The sequence below is a fragment of the Nipponia nippon genome, unplaced genomic scaffold (genome assembly GCF_047370975.1).
Source record: "Nipponia nippon isolate SJK-2023a ecotype South Korea unplaced genomic scaffold, ASM4737097v1 scaffold_7, whole genome shotgun sequence".
Classification (NCBI taxonomy): domain Eukaryota; kingdom Metazoa; phylum Chordata; class Aves; order Pelecaniformes; family Threskiornithidae; genus Nipponia; species Nipponia nippon.
The window spans coordinates 6,656,963-6,678,743 of record NW_028262391.1 but is presented as its reverse complement, the minus strand read 5'-3'; positions in this window follow the sequence as shown (position 1 = coordinate 6,678,743).

Here is a 21,781-nt window from a genome sequence, read left to right as displayed (position 1 = left end):
CTCAGTTCCAACAACTTCACATTCCCCTCTGTAGCGCACTGATTTTCAGCATTGCAGTACCCTGAAAACTCTTTCCTACTCTCACAGTCTGTGCCAGCACCAACAAAAAGCTTGTGATCTAGAGTTAGGAATGAATGTTTCATCTTGTGACCAGCCATCAAGTGTATAAGTAGTCATTTGGCATATTTACGCAAATAGGCAATTTACTTCACGCAGCTCGCTTAAGTGCAAGCCTCTTTGTCCGAGCCGCAGATGGCAGAGCAGCAGTGTTTAGGGAATACACGTTTTCAGACAGTCCATTATTCCATTGCTTCTTTTTGACAGAAGTGAAATGTTTTTTTTTCCCTCTGCTATTCAGAGCCTATTATGAAAAATGTTTTTAAATCAATATTGAGGGGAAAGAAATGTACTTTGTACAAATGCTTAACTTCTGGATGCCGAGGAGATCGTTTGAAAACATGGAAAGAGCAAAAAGATAGGACTGCTGGAGTTCCTCCTCCAGACTTCTGTGCTGCCTGTCATATAATTACTTCAGGGGAAAATCACCCTAGAAATGCTTCTGAATCTTGTATTGCAGGTCTTTTTCTGATTATCCACTGCTCTACAAAGTGAGGCAGAAAAATAGAAAAGAAGACTTCTGCACTTGTAGTGGGTTCAGCAGGCAAATGCTGACAGGCAGGGTATTTCTGGTGCCTGAAAAGATCTCCCAAGTTCAGCATAGTTGCATCCTGCAATACTGACTTGAAATAGAGTCAAGTTTGGGAAATAGGATGAAAGAGCACTTTAAAAATAAAGAGTATGTGGTTCAGCACACTTTTTTCGCTCCTTCAAAAATCACTTTAAATGCAGTTTACTTTTTTTCTTTTCCTCCTCATTGCTGCAGTGTCTAGGTTTAGACTGTTTTTACTCCCTGAATTAAAATGAAACTACTGAGTGGTCAGGGGGCAGCTGCGGTTCATACTTTATATATACATATATATATATATATATGTTGTTTGTAGATTCTGATAGCGTTGTAGCAACATAAAACACAGTAGAAGTGAGAGATGAAGGCTGAGAGGTGGACAGCTGCCTTAAGTGTGCCTCTTTCTTCCCTGGTAACATATGGAAGTTTGTTAGAAGTCATCTCAGTTTTTCTACAGATAGTTTGTTGCTATGTCCATGCAATGTGCTATGTTTATCCTCTGAGAAAAATTTGAAATGCAAATCTCTTTTTTTTTTTTTTTTTGTGTTAATGAATGTTTGGAGAGGTAGAAGGCTTTCCTGAGGAATGTGTGTGTTTGTGGGTTTTGTGGGTTTTTTTCTTCACTGTAAATTGTCATCTTTACCAAATGGGGAAGAGGAAAGTTTTAATCTATTTTTGAAACACTAATTAATAACAAAAGTGAAAGTAGATGTTAGATTAACAGGAAGACACGGTAATAAAGGATTACCAGCCTTTATTCCAGTAGTTATGAATTTCTTCAGCTAGGATGAGCTGGCACGATGCTGTGCCTCAAAGCAGAAAAATACTGCAATATTAGATTGCTTAAGCTTGCCTTCAATATAAAGAAATATTGGAAACGTATATTCTCCTCTCCTTTTTTTTTTTTTGGTTTCTTGATATCCAGTGGTCAGTTTGCTATGTTTGTGAGCTATTAAAGTTCAATCAAAGCCATAAAGAAAGCACATTTGTTTCAATCCTGGAAGGCCAGGGTAAAATGCTGTATATGAAGACAGATGATGCAGGTACTACAGCTGCATTCTTGGCTGCTCTATAGTGGTTCCTCCTACAACTTGGGGGTGTTTTTGCCAAGTACATAATGCCAAGCAAATCCCCTTGCTTCAAGAGGCCTGGCAAAGCTAAAAGCTAGTTCAGGGATTCATGAGAGTGTGGCAGACATCCTGGCTGTCTTTGTGATCCAGCTATTCTTGTGCTGGGGTACGCTAGTGTGTGTCCCAGTGTAATGCCCATAAACACACACTCTGTGAACTGGCAACAGGAATGCATAGGCAGGATTACTGCTTTAGAAAGGAGCTAATTTATGTTGGTGAAAATAACTTTACAAATTCTTTGTTGTGTTAAATGTTTAAACGCTGGCTGCCTGAGTGTAGTTCATCCTCATTAAATATCACAAGTCTTTTAGATGCTGCATGAACTGGTAACATATTCAGACTGACAGTGCATCAAAGTCACCCAAGAACAACCGAATTAAAAAAGTTCCTATACGTCATGATCGGGTAAGAAAGAAAACTGAAATACATGTCAACATCAGCAGAAAGCAGATCTTTGACTGTGCCAGGCAGTTCCCACTGTGCTCGATAACGGAGGGGAAGGGGAAGAAGCAGACACCCAGAAGAAACATCATGCATGGGTTTGCTTTTTTTTGTTGTTTGTTTGTTTTGTTCTGAACTACTGATAAAAATTTTGTAAGGGGGAAAATATGGCAAAGTTAGAACTCCCTCTAGAGTCTGTACATATTTTATCTAACTCTGCGCAGAAGTTTCACCTCTGTGTAACTGCATTTCAGTGACAGCAGTCTTGAGTTACTTCAGCAGTCCAGGAAGCTCACACCGGTAGCTCCGACATGCATGTAAGAGACCACAACCTGCAGCTGAATCTTACAATTAGCAAAATAAGATCTTTTACACTGTATTTAAAATTCTTTTCTATTTTCCATAAAAATAGTTAAATATAGAAGTTGAAATTGTTGGAAGCATAATACAGCTTTCTGAAATTGTTTGAAGGCGTTTGGTGTACAATGGAGTGAAGAGGGGAATATGTTTCTATTGTTTTTCCATATAAACTGTCTTTTTTCTTTTCTTGATTTCACGGGTGAAAAGGTGTAATGTTTGAGAAGTGTGACTGAAAGCATCAGGGACGCTGTTTTCCGAGGTGAAGGACTGTTCTTTATGTGGTATAACGTCAATTATTTAAAAGGTTTTAAATCAGTTTAAGTTGGGAAAAATAGTCCTATTAACCTCTAAATCTTCAGTTCTTAATTTTTTTTTTTTTTTTAATTTTCTGCATTTAGTATCTCTTTTCTACTCCTTCATAACATCTTTATTGAAAGGGCAAGCTTCTTTATGGCAGCCTATACTGACTTGGGAGAAAAAGGTCATGAAGTTAAAACAGCATCGTTGTGGAAAAGTTGCATATTATTGGTGGAAAGCCATGAACAGATTTCTCAAAATCCAGTCTTGCCCTTGTGAACTTAGTTTACAAAAGCAAAGTTCATTGCTTTCTGGAAAAGTACCAGGTAGACAAAAGCAAATCACAATGCCTAAGCTTTTCCAGCTTAGTTTAAGGGTAGGTTAGATCTGCATCCAGCAGAAATTTGAACTCTGGAAAGAATTTGAGACTAAAACTCTACAGTTCACTTTGTTCCATCATACTTGTCTGTATTCACAGAAGAACTGCATGTTTTTATGTCTGCATTTCCTTTTTCTATGAGTGTTTGTTTTTTTTTTCTTAAAATATGATTGGACAGTTGTACATAATTTTTCTTCCTGTCTTTGACACCTTTGCGACCAAGTAGGCATTTGTGCACACAGAGAAGCACAAAAATGTCTAGTTACATAAATCAGGATGCAGTATCCAAAACACTGATGACAAGAAACTTAGTCACAACTGGGTTCTTCAAAATCTAAAATCACAGTAAAAAAGTTAAATATGTTAAATTGCTTAGTATCCCTGAAAAACAGCCATAGGTTGTAGTTAACTACATTGAACTTTTGTAGGTTAAAAGAAACTTAGTGTAAATGCTAAAGCTGTTCAGCTTTGAATCGTTTGAAAAATGAGAACATCTGAAATGGACAGCATGTATTTGCCCTGTCAGACGTATGCAAACGGTATGTTTGGACTTGAATAGTAGTATCTAATAATGTGCATATACTTACCAGTGTGGCTGTTTCTAACACCGAGTACACAATTTTAGTTCCTTCCCTATGTGCACCTAGAATTCTTCTTAATCTGTCATCAGGTGATCTGCTGAGGCTGACATTGAAGTTGTATGGCATGACTTAGTTACCAGGTGGCTTGAAATATTCCCATGTATATTTTACCCAGTTTTCAACATCACTTGTGCTCTTTTCCCTTTTTTCCTTCTGCTGCCTTCTATGTTATTCTGCTGTTCAGGTAAAATAACAAAAGGACTTTATTGTTGCTGTGAAATTGTTTCTGTCTCTTACTTCAATAATATGGCTTTGGTTTTCCATCTCCAAAATATATTCTAATAGCCTAGAGAAATGAGGCACATATGTGAGTCAATGGTGACCTCGGCAATGAGGTAGTTTTGGGGGACACTTGTGTGGAGTCTATGAGGTGTTTTTCATCCCCTAATAATCTCTCTTGGTAGTGTATTATGTACTGAGATCTGGAGTGAAAGCAAGGCAAGATATGGGAAATCTGTAATCTGTTAAAGTATAACTTACTCTAACTAAACGAATTTGAACTGTGGGAAGTATTTTTTGTATTTCTTTATCAGAAAACAGATCCTCTCAGTGCAGATTGGGGAATACAGACACTAAAAATATTTCCTTTTGTTAATGCATAATACTCATGGATAAAAATACTCCTCCTTTAGTGGCTTCTTTCCCTCTTGTGGCATAATTTTCTTTGTATAGTATTTACTACAATGTGTACCCCAAATACATTCCAAAAGTGATACAATTAGAATTAAATAACTAGTAGAAGTAGATAGGAAGGTTGGGGGTTGTTAAGAAGTGAGAAGAGATTTCGGGAGCGCTGGAGGGGAGAGATGCTGCAGCTGTATTAAATCAGCATGAGCTGAGGAGAGAAGGCTGTCAACCTAAGCCTGCAACGAGGGTATAAAGGAATAGAGATATTTGTAGTAGGCAAGTAGAAAGAGTAAGGAGAGAACGGAGTTATGGGTATTTATCTTGCTGTTCTGCTACCAAAATTCATATAGGTACATAAAATACAATCTGAAGTATGGAGCAGATGTGCAATTTTTTAAATAAAACCTGTCTGCCCTCATTTTACATGTATGTGACTTTGCTAAAATCGATCCAGTCAGTGAGAGAGGAAAATGAAGTCTGAAATATCTTCTGAATTAAGAGAAGTGATGCATGAGTGTATGCTTTATTTTGTTTTGTTTTATATTTTCTGTACAACGTGTTTCTATGTACAAACAAACTTCTGCTTGCCTTATTTTCTTGGCACTTCATAAGATGAATTGCAGAATATTGACGTTTGACATGAACGGTTCTGTAATGACCACTAGAGTCAGAAAATAATAATCTTCAGTGCAATCACCTTGTAAAGCTTTCTCTTTGGTCAGATTTTATATCAGTCCTTACTGGTACACCCTCTGAAGAACAGCAAGGGTTTTATAATCAAGTCTCTCATTCTGACTCATTGTTTGTATTCCTGGTTGTTTTCTCTCAGCTAGTTGATGTGCTCTGCTGTGCATATTTTCATGTCTTCCAGCTGAATCATAGTTAAATTAAAATGACTGTAGATTTTTTAAAGATTTTCTTTTCATGTTGGTTGTTGGTTTTTTTTTTTTGGTCTTGAAATCAGTTCTTCTGCAGTATTCAAAAGCAGAGCTGTGAAGACTGAGAAGCATAAGTCTAATCAATATTTGCTGCAACAATTTGGTATAGTTATGTTAAATCATGTTCTGTACGTTCTTAGTTTCCCAAGCAATAAGTATTATTCTTTTCCTTGTATTTTTTCACTAAAAGTACATGTGAGTTATGCACACTTTCTCAGCAACCTTTTTTTTTTGTGTCTGCTCATAATTTCAGGCTTTCCTTAGAAATACGTTTAGAAGCCCTACATATTGTCTTTTGTCTTCTGGGTTTAAGGAAAACTTTCTTTTCTTGAGAATAATGCAAAAAACTTAGATATGTAATACCTGGATTAGAAGTGCAACTCCATAGGTATATACCCTAATACTTCAGTGTTGGTAAATAACCCTAATAAAGATTGATGTTCATGAACTTCTTGTAAAGCTAGTGCCTTGTAAACATTTTGATCTAAGTATACTCTGAAAAGTGCTTTGAAAGTTGTGTTATGAAGACCTGTGTGATCATAGCATTTTATCATTATGCTTTACAGAAGACAAATCACCTCAGCTGCTAAGTACTGAAAGAAACCAGATACCATTTTTTACAGAAAAGTTGTTTGACTCTTGTGGAGAGATTTCTAAACACTAGACGTTTACTTTTAATCACCCATCTGGGAAAATGCTGAAAAAATATCCAATGTTCATTTGAAGGCATGCACAAATACTTTCTGTTAATATAATAAATGTGCATTCATAAAAATCTTTATAGAGAGAGAGAGATATTTTATATATATATATATCTCTCTATATATATCTTTATAGAGATATAGAGATAAAGAGACTGCAGATATTCCCACTGGTGGGACCCCAGTCCAAGCATGCATCTGGCTAGAACTGACCCATGCTGTTTCATCAAGAAACTCATTCAAAGCATCCTCAAACTTTACCTTGGGGTTTCTCACCTGGCATTTGGTGGTGTTGTAAGGACACAACAAAAATTATTCAGTTAATGTTTGTTTGGCTGTCTTTTCCATCTGTTTTCAGATAAAATGCAGATAGGAAGAGGAGGGATTTATCATAAATTATTATCAGTTTGCTCAGCTGCAGTCATGAGGATTGCCTGTTTCAAGTTCCTGAGTGGGTTATAATGGATTTCCTTCTGCTTGTTTGGTTAAGATCCTTAAAATGCTGAAAATCTTGGAAGAAGTTATTTACTTTTGATTATTTCAGACAAGAATTAAAATAAATTTGAATACTAGTGCTTTTTTGCTAATTATAGAAATAGAAACCTAAAATCCATGTTCCCTGTAGGAATCAAGGATGCGCCTGTTTATACTGAAAAAGGTGGAAAGGATATCTTAGGTGCTAGGAATGTAGAGTAACTGTGCAGGGTGACAAAATAAGAGGAAGACATCCTTAAAATTACCATGGTCTGATCTTAAAAATGCAGCTGACTACTGAGATAACTTATTATGTCAAATGTTAAGAGTGCGTGGTTATGTTACATAGTTATTTGAATTTATTCCCATCTTCAAGTCTGCTCCAAATCAGTCTCCCCGTTACAAAATAGCTTACACCTAGGTTATTGCCTTCTGTATTGAAAGGCAGAATCCTAACCCAAACTAAACTCTCAAACTGGCTGAAGCTGTGTCCTCTTTGGGACCTCCAGAGCAGGATGAGTGAGGAGAAAATGCTGTTGGGGTGCAAGGCTCTGAAGTTGGTCATGACGGGCCTGAGGCACGCAGCCTGTGAGGCTGAGGGAGCTGGGCATGTTTTGTCTGGGGAAGCTTTAAACTTTGGCTGAACGAATGCCCTCGTGAACATCTCCTGTCTTGGTGATGGCCTTGTTCCTGCCAGGAGGCTGTGCTGGGTGGTCTCCAGAGACATTTCCAGCCAACACCTCTATGTTCTTGTCAGCTGGGAAAATTCTCCTTAGTGTGAGTAGCTGGATACACAGTGTCACTTAACAATGTTTATCATCTTCTTCCACTGGCTCTCAGCTACAGAAGCTAAGATGACGTTCTAAAACGTTCTCCAAACTTGGCAGCTAGCATAAGTTAATGCTTCTTTTAACACCTCTTGGTTGTCCATAGGTTCCTAGTAGTCTATGAATCTTGAGCTGAGAATCTGCCTTTTGAAAGGATCAGTTTCAAGGGAGAAAGTAGCATTTCCCACTGTATGTATGACTATTGAACAATCTTAACTTCAGAAGATGGTTGATCCTGTCTGAAGAGAAAGGTGTCTGCATCTTCTTTTGCAATGCCTGTGAATATACAGTTGCATTCTCCCCCATTCCTATGCAATTCCAAATTACAAAATGGAACAAGGAAACTCTTTTAAATATGAATAAATAATCAAGACAAGATTAATGCACTAATTGGAATATAAAATGCAGAAAATGTTTTCCTGCCAAGGTGGCTCAGTGGGGGATACAGCTTTAAAAAATCAAAAGCGTAGCACTTCATTTCTTGCTTGTTTTGATCTTGCCTTAATTTTGAAAAGCTCAATTAGTTTTTTTGTTTTTTTTTTTTTTTTAAATATTTTCTTTCTGTTGAGAGTCAGCCTAATTATTTTTTCCTCACTTTTCAAATCCTCCAATGGGGTATTATTTTGGTGTTGTGGTTTCTACATCTAGGAGCTAACAGGCAGGTGTCAATACAATTTTCTCTTGTGTAATATCTCTTTAGGAGAAACAGGTTATGGGAAGTAATTTTTTTTGTACAGTCTCAGCCTATCTACTTGTGCCATAGGCAGGCAGCGTCAGACATGCTAAAAATCTATTAACAGTGCTCTGAAACTCTACAGCTGTTAGTAGGAGAGATTTCCCTTTTTCAGTCTGTGGATGAGGTTCTTGTATACAAATATGCATTTACAATGCTTCTTGCTTCTGCTTTCAGCAGAGTTTTGAGTCTGACGCAAGCATGAGATTCTGGTAATTGAGCTGGAAAGTAAACTTTTATTCTTGTCTGTGTTCCGAGAGTAGGATATGCTGGAGGCTCCATGACATCAAGGTAGCTCATATGCAAGGGCTTTTCTTGGGCATCTGTAGCCTATGTTAACTAACTAGGAAGAGGACCCAAGCTGTGCAGTTTTCTTTGCTTCATAGACAACGAGCCACTTTCCAGTTTATGTTACCTGACACTTGTATTCTGTTAGAGAAAAATACATCAACTCCTTTCTCCTCTCCCCCACCCCAGTCCCCAAACCTTTCTAGAAGTTGGAGGAAAATTTTCTATGCAACTTTTACTCTCCAAGGATTTGTGGCATCTGAGTGTGAAGACGCATCCTAGTATTGTTTTATCAGCTGAGACAAAGCAGAGAACAACAACTTGATGTTTACAGAAACTGCACCCCACCCCCCCGCCTTCACATCAGAAGCATTTAAGTGAATTTGGAGGGAGCTTCTAATTAACTTAGTCAAAATTAACCCCTCCCTCCTTTTTTCCTTGTTCTTGCTTATTGAACTGACATAAGGTCATTTGTTATCTTTCAAAATCTAAATTATTTTTAATATACTGCCATATAACTTTTTTATTTTGGAGCATGACTGAGAGCTGGAGGAAGAGGAGGATAAACTTCATATTACCATAACTCCCTGATGAAAAGCAGTTCTATGAATTATGGAAGTTTAACTTCAGTTGCAAGGTTGTCATCAGATGCAGGATTATTAATACTAAAGGAGTGATATTAACGTTGTCACTAATTAAATATTCTAGATCTTTATTTGCAATTGGGGAAGGTGTGATATGTTAGCTGCTATGTAACTTTATTAAACCAGAAATTCACAGTGACTTCAGCCAACCAATCCACCTTATTTCATGGTGAGTTACTCAAGAGTGGTAACATTTGTCTTTACACTTGTTAGCCTGATTCAGTCATGTAACCAAGCATTTTCATTTGTACACAATCAGTAGGCAAGTGATAATTTTCCAACCTTTTAAAGATAAATGTAAGATAAATGAACACAATATTAGTTTTGTATTATGTTACTTTCATGAATATTGAAGGTGAAAACCATAGTTTATTGGATGTATTCAGATGAAAGTCTTTGCAGTGAGTTAAAGGAGAAAGAAGAATTACTTCCAAGAAAATGTGAGCATCATAAATCCAGTTGTTCTTTTCTTGTGCTTAAATCAGGTCAGGTTCACCCAGATTGGTTCAGGCAAATGTAATTGTTCTTTCTGGGCTTCCTGGGGCTTGCCTAATTATAGAAAAAGGAGCTAATAGTAAGTCAGGGCTGGCTCTGAACTCTTCAGCTATTGTATTGTTTCAGATTTAATTCTCTTTTCTTCACTTAAAATATACACTTCTACTGTGCTTTCACCACAGCTATAGAAAAGAGTATCAAATATTGAGACTTTGGGATTACTGCCTTTCATATTCTCTTCTAGGATACAATAAAATCCCAAAGAATTTATAACAATTCATTTCTAGGTGCTGTGTCTTTCTGAATACTACAATCTTGTGTTAGTTTTCTAATGGTTGATTATACTGTAACTCCTTGGGGGTGAGCAAAAATTGCTGTTGAATAATTATTCCTCAAACACCTGTCACAGTAATGTCTTGATATTTACCAGTAAAAAAGTGTGTAGCAGAGCAGTTGACTTGTGATAGAAGGGAGTAGTTATGGCATTTGAAGGTACAGTTCATTAAGTTGCATTTTTCTGCGGTGATGCCTAGTCAATGACCCTTGTGGATGTGTGGGGCTGAAGGGGCTCTGTTTATATGCAGCTCACTCCCAAACTTCTGAAGTTTTCAACACCTTTAGGCCTTTTTTCCCCCAAGAGTTAGGAAATTAACTTTGAGGCTACTAAACTATCGTGTTTCACTTCTCTAAGAGGAAAAATTACTTCTGGACATTTTTTGCCACTTGTCGCTATTTTGTAATTGGGTATAGTATTTTGGTATCACGTGGATACTGTATGTAGAATTTTGATGTCAGCAGATTTTTGAATTTCTTTTTTCTTGCCTGTTTGGCTGCAGACTTGGCTGTACATTGTGTATTGCAGTGCAAGAAGCTAGTCGGGCTCCTAAAGAGCTAGAACTGTGTTTTGGTGACTTTCTGGAAATGTGCTCTGTGTGGTACTGCTGTAAATGATAAAACTTAACTACTAGGAGTAAAGGTGGCCCAGTGACTGAAAAATGTGAAAGAGTTTTTCATTATATTGGCTTTCGAGCTTTTTATTTATATCTATACACACACACACACACACACAAACACACACATAATAACTATATTTTAAAGAAGTGAAAGGTAACGTTGCAGAAACAAAACAAAAAAAATCCTCCCTGCCCCCCCTAAAACTCTAGGCAGTTTGTTATAGGGATGATTATGTGGAAAACAATGCTGTACAGATAACATAAGTAATAATACCTAAATATAAATGTAACATAAGAATGATAATTAAAAATAATTCCAAAACCAAACCCATTTTAATTATTTTTAGTCCAGAGTGAGGATTAAAGGGTGTTTAAATAGATGTCAAACAACCATTACTTTTGCAAATTCATTATTCTTTGTTAAGATAACAATTAACATGTATGTAATGGGACTGAAACAAGTTCACTACTCATAAGAACAAAGCTAATTAGAACTGTGCTACAAGGGTGTGATCTCGTTTGAAATTGCCTCAAGCAGCAGGGAATGATCGAGAATTCCCATTTAACTAATATTACAAAAAAAAAAGCTAGCCATGTGAAGCAGCCAAGGCTAACTCCTGTTTCCAAGGAAGAGGCAAGAAAAACTATTAATTTGAAAAAAGCAAATTTGGTTTACAATATTTGGTCTTACTTGTTTATTAAACAAGAGATGTTTGAATGGGCTATTTAAATCTAGAGTTAAGCTCATGGGTGTCTAAAAAACCTTGCATATCACTGGCAAGGTATGTGTGTTTTGTTTTTTTCTTCCCCGAAACATGATATTGTAAGGTAAACTTAATAATATGCAATTCAACATGTATTAGTGGAGTTAGGCGTATATCCTTCCAAAAATATGCATCTTTGTTACATCACAGTCAGCTTTTCTTGACTTGTTTTTAATTTCTGCAGAATTGGCACTGAACGGAAATACCCCATGCTCTTGGATATTTGTGGCTGCTTTCCAGATGTTGTTTATCTGCTAATAATGGTGAGTGATCATTCTTGGACTTACTTCTCTGGTATTTTTTTTTTCCTGCCCTAGTCATAATAAGTTCACATCAAAATTGCAGTCTGTATCTTTCACACTTTTGCACTGTGCTCAAATGCTGAGCATCTATCAGACCTGGTTTAACTTCCCTCATAAAGCAGCTTTCCATAGGTAAGGAAGCAGGCTTCTTACTCATGTCTGTGCTTAAAACTTGATAAGTAGTAAGAACTTCAGTTATAGTGCCTGTGAGTTCAGAAAAATCAGTAGTTTTTCTCTGGACCACTTCATTTATTACAGAAGCAGTGAATGGATAGAGTTGTACTTGGAGGATGAGTTGTTGTTCCTTTCCGAGCCATGTGTAAATAGAATTAGGCCTAAAGAAATAAGGTAATAAAAATTAGTGTTTTCTATCTATAGTGTCACACGTTGCAAACACAGTGCTTCTGCTGTAAGAATACTTTAAGAGACAATATTGGATGTCTTTTAAAGAAGCATAATGGGATTGTTAGAACAGACCTGGGAATGAAGTATGCAGAAATTCAATTAAATAATGAAAATGTTCGTGATATTTAAATTAAGCATTAACATTTACTAGGAAGTAGTAAGACAGTACCATGACAAACTGTGAATAAGGGCTGTTCATTAGGAAGTTTTCTGATGAATTCTGTTAACGTGGTAAAGGATTGGTCACTTGGATTTTGGCATCTTTGAATATTCCAGGAGTTCAGGCAATAGTATAAGCAGCAATAAGAGGATAAGATGGCAGTGTAACAAGTAAGATTTGAAAAAAAAAAATCCCTTAGTCTGCATGAGGAAACATTCAAAGCAGTATTTGGTTTTCAATCTTTGCCTTCTGGTTGCTATTAACTTAAGGTTTTAGCTTTTTAGAACTTGAGATAATATCGGCTGGGATGGGGGGAGGCAGGAGGCCTTAACCAAAGATTGTAGAAAGACACTATTGATTAAAAGTTAGAATAAATATGACTTCTTATATTAGAATTTTTATGAAATTGCTAAGCAATATTATGGGTATTGCAAAGCTTTCTGGGTTGAAAATTGTTTGGAACTACATTTTTGAGCACAGTTATGGAGGCATATTTCTTGTGTCTGTGTTAAGTTCTGTGGAAGGGGCCTCTATAGAGGCCGGTCTCTTGGGCTGGTCCCTGCACAATGCTTTTGCTGGTGAGCCTGCGATGCTGCCCTGGCCCCTTTGATAAGAAGGGATTCTCAGACGAAAGTTTTATGAAGAGATCTATCGTTCAACTTCAATGAGCATTTTCTTTTTTTAAATTCAGAGTGAATACTTTGGCTGAAGTAAAATAGAAGAATTCTAATGTAATACTAATCCATTTAAACTGGTAGACCACATAGCCTACATATAATTTTTTTTTTTTTAAATATATCTGCACTTCAGTCAAGCATTGCAATTTGCTGACATATTTTCTTTCTGCATATTGACTTCAATTATTTTTGTGCCAAGTCTTCCCTTAAACTTCAAAATAGACACATTTCTTCATCTGGACCTACATCTGCTTCTTATCTTTTATGTCAAGCTCACAGACTGCATATATTGAAATATAGATTGTTTTCTGTATTATAGCATTGAACATGCTTTTAAAATATAACTGAGTATCTGAATCTCTACAGAATGGAGGACACTGTAAATGAACCAATGAATGTTTGAAGGAAAAAAAAACAAACAACCCCCCCCCACAACACAATATATAAAATCAGTTCTCTTGTCTGTAGTGCTCACACTTCAAACACAATATTTAATATTAACCCCATGCTCCCAACCTCCTAAACACCATAGGGAAATCAAATATTTTATTTGTAAAAAAATATTCTTCAGTGAAACACTATTCTAAAGAAAGTTCAGTACAATAAAACCAGGATCAAATCTTGATTTGTGTAGTTTACCACAGTTTTTCCTGTGTTCCCGACTTTTGTTACTGAAGTATTAATGCTAAATCCCTTGGTGTAATACAATACAGAAGCCATCTTCTAAGCATATTTGAGCTGAACAAAGGAATGATTTTCTCTAATTCACTTTATGGAGACCTTTTAGCAGCATCTTGTGTTACACAAATTGCAGTAGCTGAAGAGTCTGATCTCAAAGTTAAAATGCTTAAATTGATTTTTCAGGTCTTTAATAATTTCTCACTGTTCTACATCTGAGTAATAAGTGAAACTGACATTAAAAATTTTGTGCTGGAAATGGAAGCAGGGATATGTACACAAAGCAATAGCTGGTTGCCGCTTCTTGCAGAAAAGCATTAACTAGTCTTATATGGCACAGTACGGTTAAACTGTTATTTTATAGTTGTGCTTCTAATGCAAACTTGGTGGGGAAATGGTGCCTGGACCTTATGTAAACTCTTAGAGAATGCTACAGCTGGAAGTCTGCTTCAGCACTGTGGGGATTTGGAGAGAAGTTCTGAGGAACACATACTGTGGAACAGAGGCGAGTTACTTAATATGAGTTTTGAATATTTTCTGAACCTATTAATACATACTCGACTCTACATGGCTGCCAAGTCATCACCCTTATTTAGTGTGTCTCAGTAATAAATTTAACTATCTTGATTCAGTAAGGCACTTAATCATGCAGAAAATGTGAGTGGAAGACCTCATTCAACAGATTTGTCTGAAGTTTGGCATATAAATCCTTGGAGCTTTAAGGACAGACCCACAAAAGGCAAAGGTCCTGCTGAACCCTTCCATGGGCACGCAAATCTCCAGAGATTTCTGTAATAATCTCTGTTGTATCCAGTTGTAGCTAGTTGCTGCTTGACCCTGAATGGGCTGGTGTTATTAAACATGCTGGTAAAATTCTTATGTTTTTAAAACCCTGCCTCTTGGCATTTGGAGAGGTTTCTACAGTACATGGACTCTGAAAGCCAAGTGCTGCTTGTCAGAGTGCTCTACTCCTACGTACTCTGTGCTCACTGGGTCGGTCTGGGGCGCATCTGAGAGTCCCTGGGCAGAGACGGTGTTGCTGCCTTCGCCAAGTCCCGCTGCTCTTCCAGATCTCAGTGCTCAGAGCATTCACCTGCACTTGAGTACAGTCCTCAGTGTCCCCCAAGTTAATAATCTGATCAGAAAATTCATGGAGGCGTTTTCTCAGTTTGGCCTTCTGAAGATTTTTACTCTCAGTATGGAAAAACTGAATATTCATTGTCTCAGCCCAACAAAACAGATGACCTTATAGTCTGGCAGTCTTGTCTAAAAATGGGGAGGATTTAGGTGTTTACTGCAAGTGGCATTTCAATACTTGGCATTCGCTGGAGTAGAACCAAAATGCAGTGATCTTTTACCTGTTTTGTTCCCTTATTTTTCACTCCCTTTCCTCTTCCCCCTTAAGATTTGCAATGTGATTAAAAATTGGAGGAATGTGTCTGACTAGGCTGAAAATTTTATCTAAGTTTCTGTGAGAAATTCCTTTGCGGCTGTGCCTCACCATGTGTATACCCAAGGTCTGGCCCATGGCCCCCTCTGGGCAGGGAGGTGTCCAGACCTCTGGGAGCAGCACTAATCCTGACCTCCCTTCTGTAATCGTGAGTCCAGGGTGGCCTTGCTTCCCACCTCGGGCTTGCAGGTACTGCTCTAGGTTGGAGACTTGGGAAGAGAGAATTCTTCTGAGAAGCTTCAGTTAAAAGAATAGCAAAATAACAGTCTTCATTGTATAGTATTTTAGACAGTGTTGGCAATATAATTACAGACAGAACAACTTGGAGCTATTATTGGTCAATGTCTCGGATTAATCCATCATTTGATACCCTAAACTCACTGATATTTTACATCCATATTATGATTTGAAGAATCCAGGTCTCATTTTCCACAGGAGCTAATGAAAACTTCATTGAACAAGAAAGATAATGTAATATGAAGAAAAAAATTGCTATGAAAAATTTGTCTAAATTAAGCCTGTAATTGATCTCCTCAGATGTCGTGTCTTGAGAAGCTGGCCAAATTTTATTGTGCATTTATTGCTAAATGACTGATTACCAGATAGATGGAACATAGCAAGCACCATATGTTTTGTTTACCTAAAGGCTCATAAATTCAATGTCTGTTGGGTCTCTCAAACATGATATGTTAGCAGATTCCTTCCAGGAAAACAAAACCCAACTACAAAGCCATCAGGTTGAAGTATTATCCTTTCAGATGCTTTTTCAACCCAATTCATTCTTTGGCTTTAAATACGAGCCAGATGCAGTACTGAGTTCTGATTAATTGTTTGTCAAAATATGTGTAGCATGCTGAGCATGGAGGGATTGTGGGCATCTTGGGTTGCTAACGAACTATACCCAACAGTCTACACAAAGTCTGTGTGTGTATAAACAAACTCTCAGGAAGAGCACATCTTTTGATAAGCTGTATTCTCTTATAATTAGCAATGTGAACATCACAGGGATGTCAGCTCAAGCATTTTATAGAAGAAGGTATATGTATTAAATTGTTCAAGTAGTTTTTTTAAGCTAGCTTGTCAGAGGTTAGGAGACGAGAGTGAGGTTATTGTGCTGCTTCTGCCTAGAGCAGGCCCTGGAAAATGAGAATGAATGAATTCTTATTGTAACAACATCGCTGCAGCCTTCTGAGGCAAACAAATAACTCTTCAGGTAGATAACTTGAAGCATATATAATGACTCGAGGCTGTATGTCAGATCACTAATAGAGTACAATGAATCACTTGCTCAGGCAATCCCTGTGTTTGGACCAGCAATCCACTCTGCTTAATGTACTTATTCTGAGTGTAACATGTATCTAATTCCTCTGTCTATAGCAGTTGCCTCTTCGATTTAATCTTGTTTGACCATTTCTGTTACAAATAAAAAGTGAGCCTATTTTGTGCCCTTTTGGGGTCCTATGGCAGTATATACTGTCCACCATTCCAACTTCCCTGCTCTACTCAGGAATCTTTCTGCAGAGCTGACAGCAGCTATATGAGAGCTTTGCATCCTACAGAAATACGCAATGATCCGAGTAAGCAAATGATGTCTCCTCTAATTTGTGTAATCTTTGAAGTGCAAAGTGTTAACACCATTCTGATGCGACAATACGAAGATTTTTTCATTATGCTAGCTGAAAATCAGATGAAATCTAAACTTCTAGAATACTGCAGTGTAAACATACATGATGCTACAACAGAAACAAATTTAAAGAAAAGTTTGTATACCTACACTTATTTTCACAGTCCTGTTTTATTTGCATAAAAATTGGTGTGGGGGGGAAATGTTGCTGCTTTTTTTTCCTTGGAGGTAATTACTTGGAAAAAGTATTCCCCCCTGCTCCCTTCCATGTGGCCCCATGCCTCTTAGCCAAGGGTTAGCACACTGCTCCAAACTTCATCACAGGTCCAGTCTGCTCTTAAAAACTGTAACTTAACAAGGTTTTCCACACAAGGTGAGGGTGCCACAGTTGTGCAGATCTCATGAAGTTCCCTGTAACAGCCATCACCTTATAAACTCCTGTAGTCATTTTTCTGACCAGAGAATATGGAGGAGGGAAGGAAATCCCAAATATTCAACCTGCTGCCCTATTGTGTTTGTTTAACAAATGGTTCTCACTTATAGTAAAGTGAGATTTCTGAAAGGCTGTGCGGTTTAAAATTTCCTGCAGAGAAGGATGGCTTTCTCTGTGGTTTACTGAAACTTTTGCACATATCACTCCCGTTTACTCTTACCACTGTTAGAGAGGTGAAAGAGGTGAAATATCTATTCCTCTTCACTCTTTGAAGCTTTTTTTAGAGACAACATTGTATTCCTTCTGAATGAATAACTTACTGCCAGGTCAAGCGGAGTGTGGGGGTTTTTTGTGTGTGTGCACAGATAAATTGTAGGATTGGATCCCTGCTTTCAAATAAAACTAGTGATGTTAAACCCTTCATGATTCTGATTCAGTTCTCGCTAAGCTCAGTGGGAGTTTTGCCTAGGGGAAAAAACTGAGAACCTTCACATTAACTTTGATTTCATTCAAGCTCATTTTTGGAAAAACAGCTGATCCACCAGAATACTGTGAATACCACATCTGTGAATGCTAATGGCTGTTTCTACTGTGTGTGATTACCACAAAACAGCTTTGAAAAATCTTAACAGTAGAGAGTATGAGCCCTTGATTCCTCTCACTGGAATTAGTGCAGTTTTTCGTGAGCTCACAGAGAACAACAGACTATTAATTGCAGCTGTTCCTGACATCCTGAGCAGCCTCCTGTCACCAGCATGGTGTGAAGGGGAAATATTTGGACTGCAACAATTGGAAATCAGGAGTTCAACGTAACTCCCTGCAAGTTGCTGTGTCAGTGGGGTGAGAGGAAGAAATAAATGACTTCTAGGAAAGTCAGTGATGGCATACTTGATCAGCAGAAGCTCAATTTGGAGATAGCAAAGTTAACTTGGATATGTCCTGTAGAACAACCTTTCCCACCAACGTGCAGCAGTGAAGAAATCTCAGTGCTGCTGCTGCAAAGAGTCATGATCTCCTGGCTTGCGTGAATATTCAGAACGTAGCTGAATGTGATTGTCCAAAACTTGTTTGTAGAAATAAATGACTCTGCAGTCAGCAGCATCATTTTTGCTCATGCTGGTCCTTTGATATATTGGAGTGTATCTCCTGCAGGAGAGATGAGGCAGCCAGGCTAGGAGGTGAGTCTCTGCAGGCTCCAGACAGCGGTGGAGAAAGGGGGATGAGAGTGCAGTTCAGATCAGGCGTCTAATTCAGATGTTCTAAAAAATCCTGTGAAAGAAACTTTTTTTTTTCCCAGTGATTATATAAGAAGTGCAAGTTAAGTGACGCGAGTTCTCCTCAGGGTATTAGTCATAACACAGACACTGTCTTGAAACATCTCCAGTTGATACATCTGTACTTTTAACTTTAAAAAGGAATCATTTGGCTGCGGTGGGACTTGTAAGGACTGTAGATCCTCACTGGCTTTTCTGAATTTTTCTTATGTGAAACGTTTTGCAGTCCTGTGTTATGTATTTCTCCTAATTGCTCAGTATTGGAAAAACCTTGTCCGTGGGGACTTGTTTTTATCTCTCCAAAATGACAAATATAAACTTAATTGAAAGGGAAATGATTTTTCAGATTTATAGATTTCTAAAGCTAAGAGTCTGCATGAGCAACTTTAATTAAATTCATTTTCCTGCAGAGCTGATCATTGTTTCAGTTACTCAAATCTTTACACGTGTTGCTCCTCCTAGCTTTTCAATTTGCCTGCAAGACATTATTTAAATGCTTGTCAGCTGCCTAAGAGAACCTAGAGGAGCGGGTATAATTTCAAATGTTGCATAGGAGAGGGGGAAAAAAAAAACCCAATTGTGGCCTTTCCTATTTTTGTTCTACTTCATATGGGCAAATCTAAGTCAACACCCATGTATATGAGTTGAGTGATATAACAGGACTGTTATTTGCTTTGATTTGTTTCTTCAATTATCTTTGGCCTTTGGTTGTGTAACCAGGAGACCACATGGTAGTGATAAGACTTTGAATACTATTAAGTAGGTAGTTAAGACTGCCTTGAAAGGATTATTCAGATACATAAGGTTAATGTGAGGGTTTAATATATGTGGAGTAGCACCGCCAAAACCAATGGAGAGGAAATGTTATTTGGCTACTGAGAAATAGTTTAGCTAGAGCGAAAAAGGTGAGTGAAAGGTGAGTAAAAGGGATAGCATTGTGTTTTCTACCAGGGCTACAGAGTACTGTCATAAAGTGGAGAAAAAGATGGCTTGGAAATTTTGTAGACTGACAGTGTTTTATGGAAAGGAGACGTGACATGAGTTGTCTAGCTATGACGTTAGTGCAATAGAAACAGTCAAACACAAAGAAAGAATTGTTTTATCAAAGAAGCAGCATGATCCCTACGGAGATTAAAGAAGGAATTATGGTCTCTGAGCTAGTGGAGATTTAGAGGCAGATGCATGAAACTTGTGTGAAGCGAAAAGCAGTTTTGTTCTTGCACAAAGGGTGTGCCTGGCACTTTCATTTCAGTCAGCAGTGACTCCTTTTTGATCCAGGAAAAATGCAAGAATGAGGGAAATTAAAGTTCTTAATGTGTTTTCTTGTTTCCTTGTTGAGCCATTCTTAGAAAACTTGTAACGGAAATATAGTAACTGTGTATAAAGGAAGAGACTGCCTCACAAAGAGATGGAGATCTTACCAAATCACTGAAGGGAAGAGAATAGAATGATTTCCTGAAGCTGAGCTTCTGAGAAGAGCAGCAGGTTTGGTGGTGTTGCATCAATTAAAACAGCCAAAAAAGGTGCTGATACTATTTTGTTTAACTAGGGAAGGTGTTTGTACTCTCAGGCCTTTACTTCTGAGCCCTCACTTTAAAATGTGAGACTTGGTCCAATTTTGGTGAAAATGTGCTATGTGGGAGTGCACACACAGCTTGTGCCAAGTGCCAGTGGACAGATTGCTAGAGGAAATCCCTCTTGCTTGGTGCATGGAATTTCAAAACTGGCAGCAGGTCAAAGCTGTGAGTTAAAGAGTCATGGCAAGGATTGTTTACATTTTTAAAAATTATTTTACTTTGTTTGAAATGAGGGAAAGAATTTTGTTTGTTTGTTTGATTTTTCTGGTTAAATACCTCTAAAATTTCTGCTCTATCTGGTATGAAAACTTGAGGGGAGACCAACAATAAAACACTGGGTGGAGATGATTTTTATTTAAAAACAATAAAATCTTTGTGCCTCTGCCCATGGCAGAGGGGTTAGAACCAGATGATCCTTAAGGTCCCTTCCAACCCAAACCATTTTATGATTCTAAAATAAAAAAAATCTTAGTTAAGTTCCTGAATAAGTCAACAGACAGTTATCACTGATGTGTTAATATGCAAACCATCTATCTGAGGAAAGACTGTCCTGGTTTTGGCTGGGATAGAGTTAATTTTCTTCCCAGTAGCTGGTACAGTGCTGTGTTTTGGATTTAGGATGAGAATAATGTTGACAACACCCTGATGTTTTGGTTGTTGCTAAGTAGCGTTTACACCAGTCAAGGACTTTTCAGCTTCCCATGCTCTGCCAGGTGCACAAGAAGCTGGGGGGGACACAGCCAGGACAGCTGGCCCAGGCTGGCCAAAGGGCTATCCCATACCGTATGGCGTCATGCCCAGTATAGAAACTGGGGGGAGCTGGCTGGGGGTCATCGATCGCTGCTCGGGGATGGGCTGGGCATTGGTCAGTGGGTGGTGAGCAGTTGCATCACCTGTTTTTCCTGGGTTTTGTTCCTCTTTGTTGTGTTGTTTTCCTTTTCACTACAATTTATTATTATTAACTTTATTTCAATTATTATACTGTTCTTATCTCAAAGCATAAGTTTTCTTACTTTTGCCCTTCTGATTCTCTCCCCCATCTCACCGCATGGGGGGAGGGTGAGCGAGTGGCTGTGTGGTGCTTAGTTGCTGGCGGGGGTTAAACCATGACAAGAACAAAGACATCAAACTGTGAAGATAAGCTCTGAATTATCATAAACTCCATTTCACATGAGAAACTGGTATTTTAATTCAAAAGGAAACATTCATAAGCAATCTTAGTTTATAATTTGAATATAATACGATGAAACCTGTTAATAAGAGACTAGTGGGATTTCTTTTTTTTTGCTGTCACAACAGGTGGCTGTGTAATACAGTCTTAACAAAGTAGCCCTTCAGAAATAATAAACTCATTAATTTTAAGAGGAAATTGAAATGCACATCAAGGATAGAGAAACAGGATCTTACCTTGCATGGTGAAGCAGTAAGAGTTCGTTCCAAAGGCCAAGGAAGTTTGTGAGGAAATGTGCATTGATTTTGGTCGATGGGTTAGTTTGGTATTGAGCAAAGCTACAAACTACGTGCAGTTTTGGGCTATGGGTGTTTGCATCTTGATCCCTGAAAATGAATGTTTATATTATGAGGAGATGATTTGAACCCTTATAGTATGCAGCTGGTAGGAAAATTTGGTGCTCATTTGTGGGGTGGTGGGAAGTCCAATACTAAGTAATGTCATGAAACTGTGTTTTAATTGCAAGAATTCACCATATGCTTTTATCTAAGCTTTATCATACTAAGCTAAAGTGAAAGAGTAAACAACTCGCTGCACAATGAGCATAAACTTTGTTTCTATGAGAAATGGGTATTCTAATTCAATTCTGCATA